This window comes from Orycteropus afer, unplaced genomic scaffold, assembly GCF_000298275.1.
Source record: "Orycteropus afer afer isolate SDZICR_OR568_19922 unplaced genomic scaffold, OryAfe1.0 scaffold00026, whole genome shotgun sequence".
NCBI lineage: Eukaryota > Metazoa > Chordata > Mammalia > Tubulidentata > Orycteropodidae > Orycteropus > Orycteropus afer.
Window position 1 is genome coordinate 7,218,512 of NW_006921613.1, and position 6,000 is coordinate 7,224,511.

A 6,000-nucleotide genomic window follows, 5' to 3' on the forward strand; every position below is an offset into this window, starting at 1 on the left:
TAGTCTCTTTGCCAGTGCAATTTGGTACTCACAGCCCAACAGCAGTTCCCTTCATTTCTCTCTGGAACTGTCCCAGGCCTCTGAAAGCAATTCCAAAAAAGACATTTCAAAAATGTTCTGAGTAGTTATAGTACCATTAGAATAACTGTGTAACCCCTAAGCTGAATGTAAAAATGCTGGGACATTTGTTGAAAAACAGTCTCATTCCTTTGAAACCATATCTCATTCAGGGGTGGAGTACTATCACTTCATCTTTTCAAGATCTTCCTAAACAAGAGAATAATTCTGAAGCCAGATTGCTAATGTACCTAATATGGTAGACTCAATGTGAAATCCTCATGTTTCAATCTAATAAGATGTCGTTAACTGTGTAGCTAAAACCAAAATGAAAAAGGTTAAGTGCTATTCTTATGAGTCAAAGCTGAAAACAGGAAAGATAGGTGATGAATTGTCCTCGGTCCACTCTTGCCCTGTCATGTAAAACCACTTGTCATTTCTAAGCAGGTTTCTTTTTCAATAATGCAACATGGATTCAAAGTTTTAAGATAAGTATAGTAGTTTCATATAAATGCAGTCATATGCTATTGTTCCTGTATTTTTTTATGATCTGATCTCGTGACTATGTTCAAGTTTTAAAAACAAGAAAACAACATTTCTGGTGAAGCTGAGAAATCCAACACCACTCCTCAGTGCACAGTGGCTGTCGACATGCACCAATATATCTTTAATGTGACTGTATCTTTTGGTGAACATGGTGTTGACAAATAAAGTGAGATAGATTTTTCTCTCCCACTCCTTGTGGAAATTGTCCAATTTTTTAAAAAATATGGCTGTACTGTGGTTGTGAAGACTGATTTCATCTCAAGGGAATCTAGAAGTCAGAACAGCTTACATGAGTGCTACTCAAAGCATGGTCCACAGTTTGATGCTCTCCCGTGTCCATGAGGAGGTAAACACAAATATGGAGAGTCAGAATCTAGCAGATACATGGCATTTGACGTTGCAACAACTTTCAAGCACATGATCAGGGGACTAATCTTATTGAAGAGAGTACCAACAATGATTTCAGTGTTTTTCATTTCATTTTCTAATCATTTATTTTTATTGTATTTTAAAAAGTTCCTGATGGATTGGGAAATTTTAAAAAATAATCATTTGTTCTAGACCACAGATAGTTTAAGAAGTCTTGCCTTAGACTTTATCTGGGACTAAATAGACACATGTACTTAGGTAAAGATTTACTGCCTTGGAAACCCAATAGGGGTCTCTATGAGTCGGAATTGACTCAATGAGAGTGGATTTGGTTTTTTTGGTTTATCGTGTGTGTTCCAAGGTAAATGATAAAATTTCTTGTGAAACTGTTGTTTCTTCAGATCAAACCAGGGTTTAAAATGAGGTCACATTAGCAGTAACAGCCCTCTCTGGCTGTTAACCCCATCCCTGACAGGAAATGCCATCTCCACAAAATTTCTCTCAGTGATTTCTGGAGTCTCCAGAGGATATCCCTTTTGGCTTGTCAGGCCCCCATCACTGGACCACAACAACTTCATGTTCCTCTTAGACTGACTTGGCCCTAGGTTTCATTAGGAAAGCCATTTTCCCAGTGGAAAATGCCAGCAGACACTATCCCACTTCTTGACATTTCTGGCTGTCTGAATCTCCCTTTATCGATTGCCCAGTTCTAACTCATTCATATCATATCATATCAGCCACTGCTGGAGGCTCAGTAGCTCTTTGTCTGGACCCACTCAACCCAACCCATGGGCTCTGGCCCCTTCCACCACTTCTGGCTTTCTTGAAGTACTGTGGAGGGATTGGGACCTGGCTTCCCCCGTAACTGCAGGAGGAGATCAAAACTACCCAGAAGTATAGGGGTAAGACAGGAGATAAGAAGGAGGTGGGTGAGGGGGAGGTGTAAATTCCTTTACACATCCTCCACTTCAAGTTCTAACATTTGGTGGTTCTGCACATTATATAAAGCATTCCCCACAAGTCTTTTTTTATTCTTCATTTTATCTGTGTGTTGGGTATTACCAACCCCACCTTCCAGATGAGAGAACTGAGACTCAGGGAAGATAAGATTTGTCCTAAGGCCAATTCCAAATACATCACATACAGGTTTGAGCCAGACTACTACAGGACAAACCAGACCCAGCCAAGACTTGATCAGCACCAGGAATCATGAGTAAGGGTATCTAGGCATATGTAAGTCCAAGTGTGGAGTTGTTCTGGAAGGAGAGGAATGAAAATATCCAAGTGATCTCATCAGGAAGAAGAGGGGAGACGATGTGTCTTCACTGAGGCTATCTTCCTCAGGGCCCAGTTACTGGTGTATGGAACTGTTCAGGCCCTGCACTTTGCTGATGGGGCAAATCCCAGCTCACTCGTGTCTAGCAATCAAATGCCTTAGGCACTACACCATCAGAGTTTCCAAAACTCATCCTTAGTGGCCAAGAAAATCCCACATAGCGAGGGAACACTGTCAAAAAAAAAAAAGCATTGACCCATGTCGCTTTGTTGTTGTTGTTGTTAGGTGCCATCAAGTAAGACCCGACTCATAGCGACCCCTCCTTGGGTTTCCGAGGCAGTATCACTATGGAAGTAGGATTGCCTAACCTTCCTTCTGAGGAGTGGCTGACGGGTTTGAACCGCCAGCTGTCTGGTTAGCAGGCAAGTGTCTTAGCCACCATGCTACCAGAGCTCCCCATGTCACTTTAGTGTTGTATATTTCACTGTACTTAAATTATATTTCAATAAAATGTATTGAAAAGAAATAAAGAAAGAAAGAAAAATCCCACCGAAGCTGTTGGTTTTTACTTTTCTCCATCTACATCCTGGGTTAGACTTGTAACACATGGGAGGCAAGGCAGCTTGAATGCCCAGAGGTGAAGCCTGGTTTACTTTCTGCACCATAAATTCCCACTCTGGGTTAATGTGAGTCTAAAGAGCTCATACAAAGGAGCCAGGGCCTGGTGCTGGAGCACACTGTCAGGCCCAAGGGAATGCAGGTTACCACAAGGGAGTTGGGAATGAAGTTTGGGGTGAAAAGGTGAGGCCTGAGTGAGAGATCTTATTGAGTGATACCTTTAAAGGACTTATAAGTGAGTTTAGGACTGAAAGGCCATTAGACATCCCATACCAATGTCATATACCATATTTTTATGCAAATATTGTACATGTTATAGGGGTTTTTGCAAATTGCAACTCCTTCCTGCTTTACCTCCCTATGCATGCTATGTGCATTATAAGCAAAAAATACTGTAGTTCACCTCTTTGTTTTGCAAATGAGGAAACAAGTCCAGAAAAGAATATCTGCCACTCTGGTAAGTGGCTCTGCTGCGCCTAGAACCCAGATGTCCTAACTATAGTGCCGATGATTTTTTTTTTTTTTTTTTTTTTGTGGAGGGGTGTTACAAATATATACAGCAAAACCTGCTTCCATTCTAGTTTCTAGACATAATGTTCACATTGTGTCAACATTCTTGTTATTTCTGTTCTAGTTGTTTCACTTTCATTTACTTAAACTCCTTGCCCCCTAAACTTCTCATTTATACTTTACAACAGCTGTTGACCTTTGGTCTTATAGAGATGATTTTTTTTTTAAGTAACACAATACTCAAGGGTGACAATCTTTATTCTTTGGACTAAACTGTTACTTAGTCTAAAGGTGACATAGGAGGATAGTTTCAAGGTTTGAAGAGCAACTCAAGGCGTAGTCTCTAGAATTCCTCCCAACTCCATAGGTCCAATAAATCTGGATTCTTTAAGAATTTTAAATTCTGTTCCATATTTTTCCCCATTTTTATTTGGATATCTCTATTACATGCCTGATCACAACATTCAGTAGTGGTAGCAGGGTGCTATCTAGTTCTTCTGGTCTCAAGGTAAAGAGGTTTTAATTTTCTTCAGCTGTAGTGCCTATGACATTTGACTGCTAACCAGAAGGCTGGTGGTTCAAACCTACCAACCACTCCTGGGAAGGAAAACTGGGCAATAAATATCCTTCCATAGTGTTACTGCCTCAGAAACCCAAGGAGGGGTCGCTATGAGTCGGATCTGACTCAACAGCAGTGAGTTTGGTTTGGTTTTCGACTCAAACTTGCATGAGCAACTGATGGTCTGTTCCACAGTTGGTCCCTGGCCTTATTCTGACTGATGATACTGAGATTCTCCATCGTCTTTTTCCTGTGTATTCCATCTGGCAAGGTCCATGTGTGTAGTCACCTTTTATGTTGTTGAAAACAGGTATTTGCAATGAATAAGTCATTGTTGTTGTTAGGTGCCATCGAGTTGTCTCCAACTCATAGCGACCTCATGTACAGCAGAACAAAACACTGCCCGGCCCTGGATCAGCCCCACAATCTTTGCTATACCTGAGCCCATCATTCCAGCCACTGTGTCAATCCATCTCGTTGAGGATGTTCCTGTTTTTCATTTTCCCTCCACTTTGCCAAGCATGATATCCTTCTCCAGGGAATGGTCCCTTCTCACAACATGACCAAAGTAGGTGAGACAGAGTCTGGCCATTCTACTTTCCAAGGAGCATTCTGGCTGCACTTCTTCCAAGATAGTTCTATTTGTTCTTCTGGCAGTCCATAGTACTTTCAGCATTCTTCACCAACACAACTCAAAAGTGTCAAATTTTCTTTGGTCTTCCTTACTCATTGTCCAGCTTTCACATCCATATGAGGTAATTAAAAATACTATAGCTTGGATTAGGTGCACCTTAGTCTTCAAAAAGACATCTTTGCTCTTCAGCATTTTAAAGAGGTCTTTTACACCACATTTACCCAGTGCAGTATGACGTCTGATGTCTTGACTGCTGCTTCCATTGGTGTTGATTGTAGAACTAAGTAATATGAAGTCCTTGACAACTTCAATCTTTTCTCCATTTATCATAAATCTGTTTATTGGACCAGTTGTGAGGATTTTTATTTTCTTTATCTTGAGGTGTAATCCATACTGCAGACTGTAGTCTTCAATCTTCATCAGTAATTGTTTCAAGTCATCCTCACTTTCAGCGAGCAAAGTTGTGTTGACCTGCATAAAACAAGTTGTTAATGAGTCTTCCTCCAATCCTGATGCCATGTTCTTCTTCATATAGCCCAGCTTCTAGGATTATTTACTCAGCATACAGATTGAGTAAGTATGGGGAAAGGATACAACCCTGACGCACTCCCTTTTTGGTTTTTAACCATGCAGTGTTCCCTTGTTCTGTTCTAATGACAGCCTCCTGGTCTATGTACAAGTTCCTCATGAGCACAATGAAGTGTTCTAGAATTCCCATTCTTCTCAATGTTATCCATAATTTGTTGTGATCCACACCAATCAAATGCTTTTGCACAGTCAATAAAACACAAGTAAACATCTTTCTGGTTTTCTTGGCATTGAGCCAAGATCCATCTGACATCAGCAAAGATATTCCTCGTTCCATGTCCTCTTCTGAATCCAGCTTGCATTTCTGGAAGTTCTCTGTCAATATACTGCTGTAACTGTTTTTGAATTATCTTCAATAAGATTTTACTTTTGTGTGATATTAATGATATTGTTCGATAATTTCTACATTCTGTGGGATCACCTTTCTTTGGAATGAGTACAAATATGGATCTTTTCCAGTCAGTTGGCCAGGTAGTTGTCTTCCAAATCTCTTGGCATAGCTGAGTGAGTGTCTTTAGTGCAACATCCGTTTGTTGAAGCATCTCAATGGGTATCCCATCAATTCCTAGAGGCTCATTTTTTGCCACTTCCCTCAGTGCAGCTTTGATTTCTTCTTTCAATACCATTGGTTCTTGATCATATGCCACTCCTGAAATGGATGAACATCAACCAATTCTTTTTGGTACGGTGACTTTGTGTATTCCTTCCATTTTGTTTTGATGTTTCCTGCATCATTCAATATATTGCCAATAGAATCATCCAATATTGCAACTTGAGGCTTAAATTTTCTCTTCGGTTCTTTCAGCTTGAGAAATGCCAACCATGTTCATCCCTTCTGGCTTC